This window comes from Copidosoma floridanum, unplaced genomic scaffold, assembly GCF_036245765.1.
Source record: "Copidosoma floridanum isolate Cflo_tuat_1 unplaced genomic scaffold, Cflo_Japanese_pri ptg000023l, whole genome shotgun sequence".
NCBI classification, from domain to species: Eukaryota; Metazoa; Arthropoda; class Insecta; order Hymenoptera; family Encyrtidae; genus Copidosoma; species Copidosoma floridanum.
The window spans coordinates 1,273,871-1,289,851 of record NW_028321900.1 but is presented as its reverse complement, the minus strand read 5'-3'; the positions used below and the strand labels follow the sequence as shown (position 1 = coordinate 1,289,851).

At 45.1% G+C, this 15,981-nt stretch overlaps 1 protein-coding gene across 1 annotated transcript in view; it reads left to right on the top strand.

The window, feature by feature from the left end:
* Cad96Cb (protocadherin Fat 4-like Cad96Ca) overlaps positions 1 to 15,981 on the top strand; it is an 898,994-nt gene that overhangs the window by 298,381 nt on the left and 584,632 nt on the right. The gene's annotated exons all lie outside the window — the stretch shown is intronic.

The following is a 15,981-nucleotide window of genomic DNA, read 5'->3' as shown; positions in this document are numbered from 1 at the left end:
TAAACAACGATCATCCTTATGCTGTTTAAAACATTAACAAAATGTTTCACAATTACATGCGAAAGCAGAAATAATTGCATGATACTGTATCGAAATAATAACAGGAGTTCAACTAGATCACTGGCGAGAGTGGCTATTCGAAATTGAGGCTTCAATATGTATCTGATTCTCAGGAAGGTGTATGGTGTAATCAGGTTGTTAATTGAAGGTGAGGTGATCGTAGCTGATGACTTAAGCAAGTCAGTCTACTCTTTCTACTATTTTGCTTGATCGTCTGCAGTATCCAAACAGAACTTAACGCAGTTCATTAAATAACTACACGCATATAGTAAACTACAAATTATTACGTATGGATCGAGCTTAGACACTTATTCACAAGGCTAGCTGTGACAAGGTAAAAAGGTAGTTCAGAGAAACACAATTCTGTAGAGAAACTAAAAGAAGTGATGGGCGAGGGGAAGCGTGAAAATGCATAGTTGTGCAGCACAGCTACTGGGCATTACAATGCAAGAGGAGAGCGTAGAGAAATCTATCTTTGCAAAGCATGACACTTGCACAGAAAAAAAACTTTCTAAATACTGTAAACTTTAGTTGAGCTCATAGTGAGACTAGGCTTGAGCGTGGAGGTTCAATTTGTCAAGGACAAAATAGCTACCACAAATACAAGTCATGCAAATTATCTCTGAACAAGATAAATAATACGGGTGGATACTCTACTATCCATACTCCTAGACAAGATGGATACTTCATTGTATTTTAAGTCTCTATGACTCTGGTCCAGCTCGAAGGACAAATGTAAAAGATTTAAAGTAGTGACTTAAATTTGAGTCTGCCTTCACACGAATTATTAAATTAAAAGAATTAGAAAGGAGAATCATACCGAATTCAGCCACATTAAAATCTTGGATATACATAGCATGTTAAGAGATTGCAGCAGAAAACTAAATAACAACAACAACTCTAGTAAACAAATATTAAATAAAAAAAGAACTACGGTAACATTAATTTGTGAACACACAGACAGCATTGTTTACAGATACAATAGGAATTTAATAACTTATTTAACACGCTCAACTGACTAGATCATTAAGACTTATCTTACATTAAGTTCGAGTAAGAACTCTAACCAATATTTAAGCTAATAACTGAAAATTGCAAGAACATGCGCAAAACTATCTTTTAGCCGGTGCACACGCCAAACCAACATCGTGACGTACACAGCACTCTCTTAAATGCTCACATACATGTACCAATCACCAACATTAAAGTTGTGTCGCTTTTACTATCGACTAAGTCATAACCTCGACATTATAAGACATTGAAATAAACGCTAGACAACAGGTAACCAGTGGAATGGTAAAACCACCTTAAAAATTAATAAATAATAAAAACTTAACTGAAGGGCCAACAATGAGGTCACTTAACCAGCTTACTAGTACTAGATATATAAGTCAACGTTAACTAAGAACGTAAATAAAAATTACCAGACAACCAAGGGCGCATGCAAGCTCCTTTTTCATTCATTAAGACATAAACTAACAACCTAATTATCAACTACTGGGTTACACAAGATAGTTAATCGATACTTTTAAGTTAATCAAGTTGTCAATCATTACCAAGACATGAATAAATCATACATATTGCTTCCTTCTAATATTCTTGACTAATCATACATGCCCTCTACTCAGAATACCACTACAACAGAAGTTAATTTCAAAAAAAATTTTTTGAAAATTATGTACAGTAAACACAGCATGACACTAAATAGAATTTTTCAAAAATCGTTCACACGCAAAAATCATAAGTAATCCACTATCAAACATTTGTAAAAAAAAGCATTTAGGGTTAGTACCACTTAGTTCCCTCACTCATATCAGGTAGTACAATTAATCAACGGTAAGTATGGCAACACAGCGACCGCTGTTACAATTGGGCTCAAAGCCGCGCTTAAACACCTTCAAGAGGCAGAGGTACTAAGAAAAGGCTTTCTTCATAAAGAAAAAGTGTATGCAAGCGTTTGGAAGTTGTCATTTGAATTTCTGCAGTGTAGGGAACAAAGGCAAGATAAGTTCCGATGGCATGTACAAAAAAAGACCCTGAACACTGCCCTTCAGAAAGTAAAACAAAAAAAAGAACAGGAGCCCATTGGACAGCCCTGAAAAACGCCAGCAGACCATGCCTCTAAAGGAAAAGAAAGCAGGCAGTGGCAAACAAAAAGAAGTTATCCTTAATGAAAAATCAAGCCGGAAATGAAAGTGGATGCGACAACAACAGTAGTAGAAAAGATGGCCAAAGAGACGAAGTTTGCAAAGATGCTGAGTACAATGAAAGTGAACTTTATTTCTGATAAGGCTAATGTGGCAGTCCAAAGTGTTGTCACTACAAAAAAAAAATACATATTTATTAAGGTTAAAGGTGTAGAGAATGCTGTTGCATTCTCACAGCAAATTAAAAAGGTGGTAGTTAGACAGGGTACTGTCAAAATGAGCAACAAAAAAGTGACATTAGAGGTCCGAGACCTGGATGCCATTTTAGAGGAAGACGAGGTCAAAAAGGCTTTTGCTAGGACTTTTGGACTTAAGAGCCAGGAGCCAGAAAATACTCTCTTAAAGCCAAATGCCAGAGGACAGAGGCTGGCGTTGATAAAGGCGGACAAAGCAACTGCCAGACAAGTAGAAGAGGAAGGCAGGTTACGAGTTGGCTTCGAAAGCTGTCAAATACGAAGAAGAATTGAAGTAACAAGATGTTACAAAGGCCACGGATATGGACACTTCTCAGGCAACTGTAAGAACAAAAACAGATCCAAGCTTTGCTTCCGGTGTAAAAGCTCAAACCACTGGAAGAAAGAGTGTCCAGACCCAGCATGCTGCTTCCTCTTCCCAACAACGGACAACAAGCACGAAGCAGGCAGCGGAAGCTGCCCTTTATTTAGAAGAGCCCTAAAAGAGGCAAGAGGAAAGGCTCAAGCAGAATCAAAATGAGGCAAAAAGGCCTTATGTTGAAAGACAGGCTTATGTGGACCCACGCTGCGCTGGGTACTTTTTACCTATCAGCAAGGGAAAGCATCAAACTTATAGTGGTTCTGGCTAAGTCGGCGGCCTACTATGAAGCGCTAGACAAGGTGCTGGTCCTTAGGGACCCCAAGTCCTTTTCAGGACTTGAGAGCATCAGCACCTCTAGCAAATAGTGGCGAGTTAGCTCGTTAATGCTGTGAGACGCGATGGTCTCCCTGGTGGCTCCACCCTAAAGTAATGCTAACGCAGTTCTGGGGTGGATCAAAAGCCACGCGGCATGGGGGGGGGGGTTTAGTGGGTATGGCAGGCCTAATAAAAAAAATTCACCGAGTCCCACACTACTTTTTCCCCTGCGGTGTGCTTTAATACATTTTCCCTCCCTCCACAAAAAAAAAAAAAAAAAAAAAAAAAAAAAAAAAAAAAACAAAAAAAAAAAAAAAACTGGCAGCAGGTGAGGCTAGACTATGAGGCTCATTTAAGTCTTGGTAACTGCATCTTATATTGTTGCACGCCTTATGAACAAAAAAGACGTGGTGGGCTGACCAATACTGGCTCACTACCACTGAGAAGGCTACAGGGCAGCACTTTAAGTTCCTTTATACGCTTACTCATTTTGGTAGGTTGTCTACGCCCCTTAAAAGATTGTATGCCTGGTGAATGCCTTCTGGGTCGACTGTGGTGTACCAACATATAGATACACTACACACATACACCACTTTTACACTTACTCTACTCATTGCCAGGTCAGTCTCCACTGGTGAGACTAAGGAAGAGTGACGACTCTCAGCCAGGCCGAGCAAGTGGCATGCTTCTCTGGCATCAGAGTGGCTGCTGCCTTGGCTTCTAATCCTTTTTAGTTAGTTTTCTTTGCTAGAAAAAAGGGTAGTGCTGGCCCTTGCAGGTCAGTACGTCACTTGAATAAGCTTAAAAAATGAAGAACGTCAGTGCAAAACAACTAACCCAGGCGGGAAGTTCTCTGAGAAAATTCGCCAGCAGTTCGGATCTGGTAAAAGCCTGGGTGGCTGCCGTAGATCCCACGGTTTCTGCGTAAGGAGGGTACAAAAACGTTACTCCGATAGAAAGGAGAATTATGGTATAACTAAGACGAGAAAGTGCTGACTTTGCTGCTCGACCCGGGGGTCGAGTTTCGGAAAAGCACTGACATCGCGTTTGAGATTCTTGCGAGGGCGATGAATGACCTTAATGTGCTTATGGCTAAGCACCCCGACACGGTGGGGACCAACAAGATTGACGCCAGAGAAGGCCCCAAAAAAGTCAAGAGGGCCTGGCTTTCGGCCCCAAGCAGTGCGTGGCGTGGTTGGTGGCACGGACAGTGGGGAAAATTGGACAGAGGTCCAGAAAAGTAGAAAGAAAAAGAAGCCAGTGAAGAAAAAGGTTAGGGAGGATAAGCCACCAAGATCTGAAGCCAAACCATCAATGGTCACTTAGGGAAGACATCAGAGAGTCAGGCCCGATGCGATAATCGTACAGCCAGCAGAGGGCAAAGAGTCTGTCGAGATCCTGGTCCTAATAAAAAGGTTCAATGTGGTCGAGCTCGGGGTGGGCATAAGGTCAATCAGGAAGACAAGAACAGGTAGTGTTTTCGTCAAGTTGTGAGAAACCACGTCTGACTTCCTAGATGCAATTGCTGACGCGCTAAAAAACGCTGTGGCGAGCGCTGGTGGCGTGAGGACCCTTGCCTTGCGCTTAACATACGAGATGAGAGACATTGACCCTACGGTGACAGAGCAGGATGTGTGGGCTGCTCTTAGAAGCTGTTGTGAGGAAGAGAGAACCCCTGTCATGGCAGTGTGGCTGTCGTCTGACACTATTAGGAAAAATCGGGTGGCGTACGTTGAGGCACTTTTGATGGCGGCTACGATCCTAAATAATATGGATCACATAAGGCTGGTCTAGGTGAACTGCAGGATGTGGCCCAATTACAAGGCTGAGTGCTGTTTTAATTGCCTGGGCTTTAGCCACTTTGCCAGGCAGTGTGGTGGGACTGACAGGACCGGGTTGTGCTGGAGGTGTGGTGAGAGGGACCGCGTAGCACGTAACTGCTCCAAAAAAGAAGTAAGCTGTGTTACCTGTGGGAATGCGTCTTCCCGAAACCAGACACTGGACACGTCGCTGGGATTGCCAGATGTCAAGCACTGCGGGCGTCTGCAGTAAAAGCTCAGTGAAAATAGCGGTGATCCTGCAGGTAAACCTTGATTGAACCATACTTGCACACAATCTGCTGGACCAGCTTGCACGTGCCTGAGGTGTGGACTTGCTCTTTATAAATTTCATAAGACTTTACCAGGACGGAGCTTGTACTGCAACAGGACGAAAAGCACTGCCATCCTGATCCGCAGCGACAGGCTCTTCGTATTTGACACTGAGTTACTATATTTCTCCTTACATTCCAAATGGCCTTTTTAGAGGGCGGCTTGCTAAGCTCGAGGATGCTATTTGCGTGTGTGGAGAAAATGGTAAGGTTGTCCTGGCTAGTGACTTCAACTCCAAGGCCATCACTTGGGGGAGCTGAGAACCGACTCTAGGAGGCAGGCGTTGCTAGAGGTAGCCGCAAATCATGATCTCTGGTAGTTCAGCAACGTTCAGGTGGCCAGGTCACCAGGGCACGATCGTCGATCTTACGCTGGTGTCGTCACAAATGATGGCACGGGTGTCTGACTAGCAAGTCCTGGAGAAATACACGGCTAGTTATTACCAGTACGTCAGCTTTGTGTTAAACAAGAACTATGGAGAAGGATCGAGAGAAGTAGACCAAAGGTGCATTACAGGGTGGAATATGGCAAAACTTAATCGAGATTTGCTGCAGGAAGCCATGGAAAGTGCACCCTCTCCTGTTGATTTGAGCAAAATCAAAATTACAGCAGAGGTTAAAGCACTTGTGAGTGGTACTATGAAACGGGTCAAGGAATGGTGCGATGCGTGTATGCCCAAAAGGTCTGCCGGAAAGGATATACTTTCGTGCTACTGGTGAACCGAAGAAGTTGCAAACTTGCGTGGGGAGGCGCAGCACCTATGACATCTTGCGCAGTGACACAGAACTCGCAAAGACGTCGAGGTAGCTGTTCCCGCGTACGGGAACGCGAAAAAGGCCTTGGTGAGGGCGATCAAGGTGAACAAGAACTGATGCTGGCGCAAACTTATTGCTCAGGTTGACAATAATATCTGGAGCCTGGGCTACCAGATCGCGTTAAAAGACTGCGCAGCTCTGACCTGACGCGCCGATGAGACCTTACTTTTTGGAGGACGGTCTCTGGAGCATCCCGAAAACAGGCAAGAGGACATAAGTACGGACCGAGTACCTCTCTCTACCCTTGACAAATGGAGGTTAGTGGCATCGGAGACGCCAGAGCGAAAGGCCCCTGGCCCGGACAAGGTGACATCCGATGTCTTTCAGGTCATAGCTGTAAAGAAACCAAAAATTTTGCTAGACATGTTTAATTCATGCCTGCGTGCTAGACTCTTCAGTGAGCGTTGAAAGATCCAAAGGCTTGTTCTTTTGGACAAGGGAAAACCACCCCCCCCCCTGGTCCCATCATCATTCCAACCTATAAGTATGTTGGACAATTGTGAAAAAATGCTTAAGAGGCTAATAAAAACTCGCTTGAAAGAAGCCGTCAGCCTCTTAGATAATCAGTATGTGTTCCGAAAGGCGCATATATAGCTGTTGCTAAGGTTCTTGAGTCGGTTAAGGAGGCATAGAAACCCTCCCATAAGACGAGGAGAGTCTGTGTTTTGGCGACGCTCGACGTCAAGAATGCCCTTAACTCGGCAAAATGGTCTGACATAATGAGGGCATCAAGGCGCCAGAATGTACCGGTCTACTTGAGAAAGATCCTGGACAGTTTTCTCCAGGACCAAGTACTCCAGTGCTATACAAAAGACGGACCAAGGGAGAGGCGTCTGACGTCGGAGGTCACGCAGGGATTTGACCATGAACCTGACCTCTGGAATCTAGTCCATGATAAACTTTTGTGCCTCAAAATGCCTCTGGGGTTAAGCTGACTGGCTTTGCTGATTACATATCACTGCCCGTCATAGCGAGATCCCGAGAGGAGGCTGAGCACAAATTACGGTGGGCAGTCGTGATAGTGTCAGAGTGGCTGCGAGATCACGGTTTTGTACTTGCGATTGACATGAAGAAGATGGTCGTCCTTACTAGGCAGAGATGTTTTAAAGAGGCCTTTTACCTAAACGTTGCGGGTGAGGTTATCTGCGCGAGTCCAGTAGTACGCTACCTAGGAGTGTGGATCGATTCACGGCTAACCGTCTGGGAGCGAATCAGGAGAGCAGCCGACAAAGCCGCTAGGGTTTCTGGAGCTTTTTTACGGTTAATACCAAATGTTAGGGACCCACTCGAAGCCGAAAGATGGCTTCTTGCATTAGTCTCCAACTCAATCCTGCTGTACGGCACAGAGGTGTGGGTAGACGCGCTAGTAAGAAGATATACCCAGAGGCACCTTACTTAGATGCAGCGCATCAGATCGCTGAGGATTGCGTGCGCCTATTTCACAGTATCCTTCACTGCTGTTGTGGTAATAGCACGAACGATTCCCATTGTGTTGCTTGCGTTGGAGTGGTAGAGAAAGTTTCTGATCTCCGGTGACGAAAGTGATAGCGACAAGAGGGGTAAAATGTTGATGACGTGGCAACAGGAATGGAGTCAATCTTGTGCGGGTAGGTAGACGAATCGGTTAATTTCACACCTGCTCCCATGGGAAGAAAGAGGGCACAGAGAGGTAAACTACTATCTCACTCAGTTCCTCTCCGGTCATGGCCAGTTTAATGTCATTCTCTATCACATGATGGTGAAAGCATCCCCCAGATGCGCTTAATGCCGTGCATTGGATGATACCATTGAGAAATGGTACCGTAAGCGGCAGCAGCTGATGGACAAGCTGGGCGTGGCACCCGCTCAAAAAACTAATATCTCTAAGATGTAGGTGCAAGTCCTTTGGGGACCCCGAGTCCTTTCCAGGACTTAAGAGGATTTGCACCTCTACCAAATGGAGGCGAGCTTGCTTGTAAATGCTGTGAGACGTGATGATCTCCCTGGTGGCTCTACCCTAAAGTAATGCTGACACGGTTCTGGGGTGAAACTGAACCCACTCGGCATGGTAAGGGTTTTAAGTGGGTACGGGTTGTCTTATAAAAAAAATCATCAAGTCCCTTACTCCCACTATCCCTGCAGGGTGCCTCAATGCAATTCCCCTGCTTAAAAAAAAAAAAAAAAAAAAAAAAAACTACTTCTACTAATACTACTAGTAGTACTACTTCTACTACATCCGGGTAAGTTTCGCTGGTTTCTCCATATCGGGTGCTTCCCTGGGTAGTGAATAGGGACATCCTCTTGAGATATGAGGTGACGACGGGACGAGCAGTTAGAATGGCTCATTGTGATGGTAGTCATAGGCCATTGGCAGGCGTTTGAGGCATTGGCATGTGTATCTATAGTGATGTGGATAGAAGACTTGTGCCCTCTGTATTAATCGATGTAGATGCATGGGTCAGTCGTGCTTGTGCTCTTTGTTCTTTGCTTTCTGATGCCACAGTGGGTGGTGCCTAAATGCTTGATGCGGGCCAACACCAACTAGCACCCGTAGTGTATAAAAGTAAGCAGTGGTTATAACATTCTTCTCAGATACATGCATCACACTCTAACTTAACAAACATCCAGATACTTACTAATTGTTCTGGGTTGTGGGGGGCGGGGCGTTTTCCGGGCTTACGTTGAAGGCCTGGTGGTGGGTGGAGCCAAACAATGAGGCCCAAGTAAGTCTTTTGCCACCAGCTTATTTCATCAGGTTGTCTGTGCGGTCGTAGAACTATACACCTGCCGCTCATCTCGCTGGGATAACTGTAGTGAACCAACATATAGAGACATTACACACGAACACAATTCTTATACTTGTTACTCAACAACAGGGTAATCTTCGCGGGTAGGACTAACGGAGAGTCACGACTCCCAGCCAGCTCGACTCCCAGCAAATAGCAGTTCTCTCTAGTAACAAAGAGGGCCACTGCCCTAGATTCAACCTTTTCGAATATTTATTTTTAGGAAAAAAAGTAGTGCTGACCCTCGCGGGACAGTACGACCTTAAAAAAGATGCCATCATGAAAAACGTTGATGCAAAACTTGTACCCCAGGCAGTAACCTCTCTGAGAAAATCTGCCAGAAGTTCTGGGTAAAAGCCCAGGTGACCATCGCAGGCCCCACGGACTCTAAGGGGGGGGAGGCCCAAAGACGTGTCTCCTAGCTAACAGGCACTGCTAAATGTTCCATGGCCCTTTTTCACAAAGGACGAAGAGAAAGCCTGTCGAGCATAAGCACCAAGGAGAAGCTTGCCACTATAGAAGAAAATGGTGCTAAGCTCAGAGTAAAGTGACAACAAGTGGCTGATAAAGTCCAATCAGCAACGAAAAATATTACAAAGACACTACAAGCAATCAACGATAAGTACGGTAACACAGCGAACGCTGTTAAAAATGAGCTTAAAGCCACGTTCAAGCACCTTCAAAAGGCAGAGGTGTTAATAAAAGGCTTTTGTTCCGAAGAAGAAGTGCTTGCAAACTCTAAGAAGATATCATTTGAATCCCTCAAGCGGAGGAAGCAAAGGTAATACAATTATCGAGGGCATGTACAAAAGAAGACTCTGAACACTGCCCTCAAAGAAATAAATTAAAGTAAAAAAAACAGGAGCCCATCAGACAACCCTAAAAATCGCTAGCAAACCATGCTTTTAAAGAAGGTAAAAAACAGGCAGTGCCGAACAAAAAGAGATTCTTGTAAATGACAAAACAAGCCAACAGAACAAAGACGCGACAACAAGGATAGTAGTAAGTATGGCCAAAGGACAGACCTTTGCTTAGGTGCTAAAGATGACAAAGGCGAATTGTGACCCTGATAAGGCTAATGTGGCAGTCCAAAGTGTTATCACTACAAAAAAAAGAGACATACTCATTGAGCTCAAAAGTGTAGAGAATGCTATTTAATTTTTACAGCCAATTAAAAAGTCGATAGCTAGATAGCGTACTGTCAAAATGAGCAACAAAAAAGTGACACTAGTGGTCTGAGACCTAAATGCTTTTGTAGAGAAAGATGAGGTAAAAGAAGCTTTTGCTAGGAGTTTATATTCCAAAGGCAGAAGTCAAAAGTAGCTCTCTTAGAACGAAATGCCAGGGGACAGAGGACGGCGTTGATAACGGTGGATGAAGCAACTGCCAAACATGCAGAGAATGAAGGCAGGTTACTAATCGGCTTTGTAATCTACCAAGTCTGATGAAGAATTGAAGTGAAAAAATGGTACAAATGCCTGGGATATGGACACCCGAAAAATATCCAGGCCCAGCACGGTGCTTCCTTTGCCCAACTATGGACAACAAGCACGAAGCAGGCAGTAGGTGCTGTTCTTTATTAAAAAAGTGCTAAAAGAGTCTAGAAGAAAAACCCAATCAGGACAAAAATAAGGCAAAGGAACCTTTAGTTAGAAGGCAGGCTAATGAGAACCCACTCTGCGCTAGGTACTGTCACCTATCAGCAAGGAAAAGCATCAAGCTTATAATGGTGCTTGCGACGTGAGCGGACTACTATAAAGTGCTAGACAAGCTGCTGGTCTTCAGAAACCCCAAATCTTTGTTAGGACACAAAAGAATTGGCACGTCTAGCAAATGGTTGCGAGTTAGCTTGTTAATGCTGTATGGTGTAATAGTCCTCCTGGTGGCTTTACCCTGAAGTAATGCTAACGCAGTTCCAGGATGAAACAAAAGCACGCGGCATGGGGGAGGAGTTTAGTGGGTTTTGGTTGTCTAGCAAGAAAAACTCACTAATTTGCACACAACCACTGTCCCTGTAATTTGCCTTAATGCATTTCCCCTCCTTTCAAAAAAAAAAAAACTTCTTATACTATTACTACAACTACTACTACTACTTCTACTACTACTTCTACTAATACTCCTACTTCTTCTACTACTACTACTACTACTACTACTACTACTACTACTACTACTACGACTACTACTACTACTAATACTACTAATTCTATTTATACTACTTCTACTACCACTTACGCCAGGGCAGTCTCCGCGGGTGGGACTGAGGGAGAGTGGCGACTCCCGGCTGGCCCGAGCAAGTGGCGATCTTCTCTGGTGACAGAGACGGCTGCTGCTCTGGTTTTAACCCTTTCCAAATACTTATTTCTAGAAAAAAGAGTAGTGCTGGCCTTCGCGGGTCAGTACGACACTAAAAAGATGCCAAAATGAAAAACGTCGATGTAAAACAGGTACCCCAGGCGGTTATCTCTCTAAGGGAATCCGCCGTCAGTTCCGATCCGGTGAAAGCCCGGGTGACTGACGCAGGCCCCACGGATCCTGAAGGGGGCCACAAAGACGTGTTTCATGGCCAACAGGGACTGCTAAACGTTCCATGGCCTTTTCTAATGGACAAAGGACGAAGAAGAAGCCTGTCAAGTATAGGCTCTAACGACACCGAGGACAGCAACGTGTCAGTATTCAGCAACCAGACAAGGGAGGAGCTTGCCTCTTTTGAAGAAGATGGTGCTAAGCTTAGAGTTAAGCGACAGCAATTGGCTGATAAAGTCCAATCAGCAACGAAAGATATAACAGAGACGCTACAATTAATTAACGATGAGTACGGCAACACAGCGAACGCTGTTAAGAATGTGCTAAAAGCCGCGCTAGAACACCTTCAAGAGGCAAAGGTGCTAAGAAAAGGCTTTTTTTACGAAGAAGAAAGGTACGTAAACGCTTGGAAGTCGTCATTTGAATCCCTGCAGTGGAGGGAACAAAGGCGAGATAATTTTCGACGGCATGTTCAGAAGAAGACCTTGAACACTGCCCTAAAACAAATATAACGTAGTAAAAGAAACAGGAGCCCATCGGACAGCCCTGAGAAACGCCAGCATATTATAACTTTAAAAAAAAAGAAAACAGTTAGTGGCAAACAAAAAGCAATTCCCCTGAATGACAAACCAAGCCAGAAGAAAAAAGTAGACGCCACAACAACAGTAGTAGTGAAGATGGCTAGAGGACAGACCTTTGCAACGGTGCTGAAGACGATGAAGGCGAATTTTGACCCCGATAAAACTGACGTGTCAATCCAAAGTGTTGTCACTACAAAAAAAGAAGACATACTTATTAAGGCCAAAGGTGTAGAGAATGCTACTGCATTCTCACAGCAAATTTAAAAGTCGGTAGCCGGACAAGGTACTGTCAAAATAAGCGCAGCAGAAAAGTGACTTTAGAGGTCCGAGACCTGGATGCCATTGTTGAGGAAGACGAGGTCAAAAAGGCTTTTGCTAGGACTTTTGGACTTAAGAGCCAGGAGCCAGAAAATACTCTCTTAAAGCCAAATGCCAGAGGACAGAGGCTGGCTTTAATCAAGGTGGACGAAACAACTGCCAGACAAGTAGAAGAGGAAGGCAGGTTACGAGTTGGCTTCGTAAGCTGCCGAATACGAAGAAAAATTGAAGTAATAAGATGTTACAAATGCCTGGGATATGGACACGTCTCGGGCAACTGTGAGAACGAAAACAGATCCAAGCTGTGCTTCCGGTGTGGAAGCTCAAACCTTCGAAAGAAAGAGTGTCTAGGCCCAGCACGGTGCTTCCTTTGCCCAACAACGGACAACAAGCACGAAGCAGGCAGCGGAAGCTGTCCTTTATTCAGAAGAGCCCTGGAAGAGGCCAGGAATAAGGCCCAAGCAGGAGTTAAATGAGGCAAAAAGGCCTTGAGTTGAAAGACAGGCTTATGTGGACCCACGCTGCGCTCGGTACTTTTTACCTATCAGCAAGGGAAAGCATTAAGCTTATAGTGGTGCTGGCTGAGTGGGTGGCCTGCTATGAAGCGCTAGACAAGGTGCTGGTCCTCAGGGACCCCGAGTCCTTTTCAGGATTTGAGAGCATCAGCACCTTTAGCAAATGGTAGCGAGCTAGCTCGTTAATGCTGTGAGACGCGATGGTCTCCCTGGTGGCTCCACCCTGAAGTAATGCTAACACGGTTCCGGGGTGGATCAAAAGCCACGCGGCATGGGGGGGGGGGTTTTAGTGGGTATGGGTGGTCTGATAAAAAAAATCCACTGAGTCCCACACAACCGCTGTCCCTTTAGTGTGCCTCAATGCATTTCCCCTTTCTCCACAAAAAAAAAAAAAAAAAAAAAAAAAAAAAAAAAAAAACACTTTAATACTACTACTACTACTTCCTAGTGGGGTTATCGCTAGTTATTCTATACCGGGCACTTCCCCAGGTGGCGGATAGGGGCATTCTCTTAAAATATAAGGTGACGATGGGCAGCTGGGGTAGCTCTCTGTGGTGGTGGTTGGGGGCGTTGATCGGGGGGCACGTGTGGCATTGGCGTGTGTATCTGCGGCGATGTGAACGGGGGACTAGTGCTCTATGACTCCATCAGTGTGGATGCATGGGCCGGCTCTGCTTGTGCTCCTTGTTCTTCGCTTTTTGCTGCTTCCGTAGGTGGCACTCCATTGCTTGATGCGGACCAACAAAAACTTGCACCCGTCGTGTATAGAAGTAAGCGGCGGTTAAAACATTCTTCTTAGATACATACATCACACACTCTTCTTAAACTAACACAGGGACACTTACGGATTGTCCTGGGTTGCGTGTGGCAGGTCCTTCTCCGGGCTTGCGTTGGAGGCCTGGCGACGGGTGAAGCCGGATGATGAGGCCCGGGTAAGTCTGGGTGAAAACATCTGATATGGCTGTACGCCTTATAAACAAAAAAGACGTGGTAGGCCGACTAATCTAGGCTTACTCTCACTGAGGAAGCTATATGATGGCACCTTAGTGAGCTACGCCAACTTGTTTTGTTGGGTTGTCTGCGCGGTCTTAGGACTGTGCACCTGCTGCTTGTTTCGCTGGGATGACCGTTGTGTACTAACAAATACATACGTAACACAAAAATACCATGCCTAAACTTGTTACTTAACGCCAGGGCAGTCTTCGTGGGTGGGCCTGAGGGAGAGTGGCGACTCCCGGCAAGTCCGAGCAAGTAGCGGTTTTCTCTGGTAACAGAGAGGGCTGCTGCTCTGGTTTTAACCCTTTCCAACTACTTATGTCTAGAAAAAAAGGGTAGCGCTGGCCTACGCGGGTCAGTACGACACTAAAAGGATGATAAATCGAAAAACGTCAATGTAAAACAAGTACCCCAGGCGGTAACCTCTCTGAAGGAATCCGCCAGCAGTTCCGATCCGGTAGAAGCCCGGGTGACTGACGCAGGCCCAGCGGATTCTGGGGGGGGGGCCACAAAGACGTGTCTCATGGCCAACAAGAACTGCTAAACGTTCCATGGACTTTTTTTATAGACAAAGGACGAAGAGGATGCCTGTCGAGTATGAGCACTGACGACACGGAGGTTAGCAACGTGTTGGTATTTAGCCACCAGATCCAGGAAGAGCTTGCCTTTTTAAAAGAAAGTGTCACTAGGCTCGGAGTAAGGCGACAGAAAGTTGCTGATAAAGTCCAATCAGGAACGAATGACATTGCAGAGACGCTACAACTGATTGATGATAAGGATGGCAACACAGCGAACGCTGTTAAAAATGGGATCAAAGCGGCGCCTAAGCATCTTCAAGAGGCAGAGGTGCTAAGAAAAGGATGTCTCACTAAAGAAGATTTGTATACCAACGCTTGGAAGTCGTCATTTGAATCCCTGCAGTGGAGGGAAAAAAGGCGAGATAATTTTCGACGGCATGTACAGAAACGAAGCCTGAACACTGTCTTTAAGAAAATAGAGCGAAGTAAGAGAAACAGGAGCCCTTCGTACAGCCCTCAAAATCACGAGGAAACCATGTCTTTAAAAAAAATAAAACAGGCAGTGGCAAACAAAAAGAAATTCTCCTAAATGAAAAAACAAGCCAGAAGAAAAGAGTGGACGCCACAACAACAGTAGTAGTGAAGATGGCTGAAGGATAGACCTTTGCAACGGTGCTGAAGACTATGAAGGCGAACTTTGACCCCGATAAGGCTAAAAAGGCAGTCCAAAGTGTTGTCTCTACAAAAACAGGAGACATACTTATTAAAGCCCAAGGTGTAAGGAATACTACGGCATTCTCACAGCAAATTGAAAAGTTGGTAGCCAGACAGGGTACTGTCAAAATGAGCGACAGAAAAGTGACGTTAGAGCTCCGAGACCTGGATGCCATTTTAAAGGAAAATGAGGTCAAAGAGGCTTTCGCTAGGACTTTTGAACATGAGAGCTAGGAGCCAGAAGTAGCTTTTTTGAAGTCAAATGCCAGAGAACAGAGACTGGCGTTGATAAAAGTTGACGAAGAATCTGCCAGACAAGTAGAAAAGGAAGGCAGGTTACGAGTTGGCTTTGTAAGCTGCCAAATTCGAAGAAGAATTAAAGTAACAAGACGGTACAAATGCCTGGAATACGGACACATCTCGGGCTACTGTGAGAACGAAAACAGATTCAAGCATTGCTTTTGGTGTGGAAGCTCAAATCACCGGAAGAAAGAGTGTCCAGGCCCAGCACTGTGCTTCCTTTGCCTAACAACGGACAACAAACACGAAGCAGGCAGTGGGAGCTGCCCTTCATTCAGGAGAGCCCTAAAAGAGGCCAAAGATAAGGCCCAAGCAGGATTAAAATAAGGCAAAAAGGCCTTGAGTTGAAAGACAGGCTTATGTGGACCCACGCTGCGCTGAGTCCTTTTTACCTATCAGCAAGGGAAAGCATCAAGCTTATAGTGGTTCTGGCTAAATCGGCGGTCTACTATGAAGCGCTAAACAAGGTGCTAGTTTTTAGGGACCCTAAGTCTTTTTCAGGACTTGAGAGCATCAGCACCACTAGCAAATGGTGACGAGTTAGCTTGTTAATGCTGCGAGACGCGATGGTCTCCCTGGTGGCTCCACCCTAAAGTAATGCTAACACGGTTCTGGGATGAATCAAAAGCCACGTGGCATTGGGGGGTTT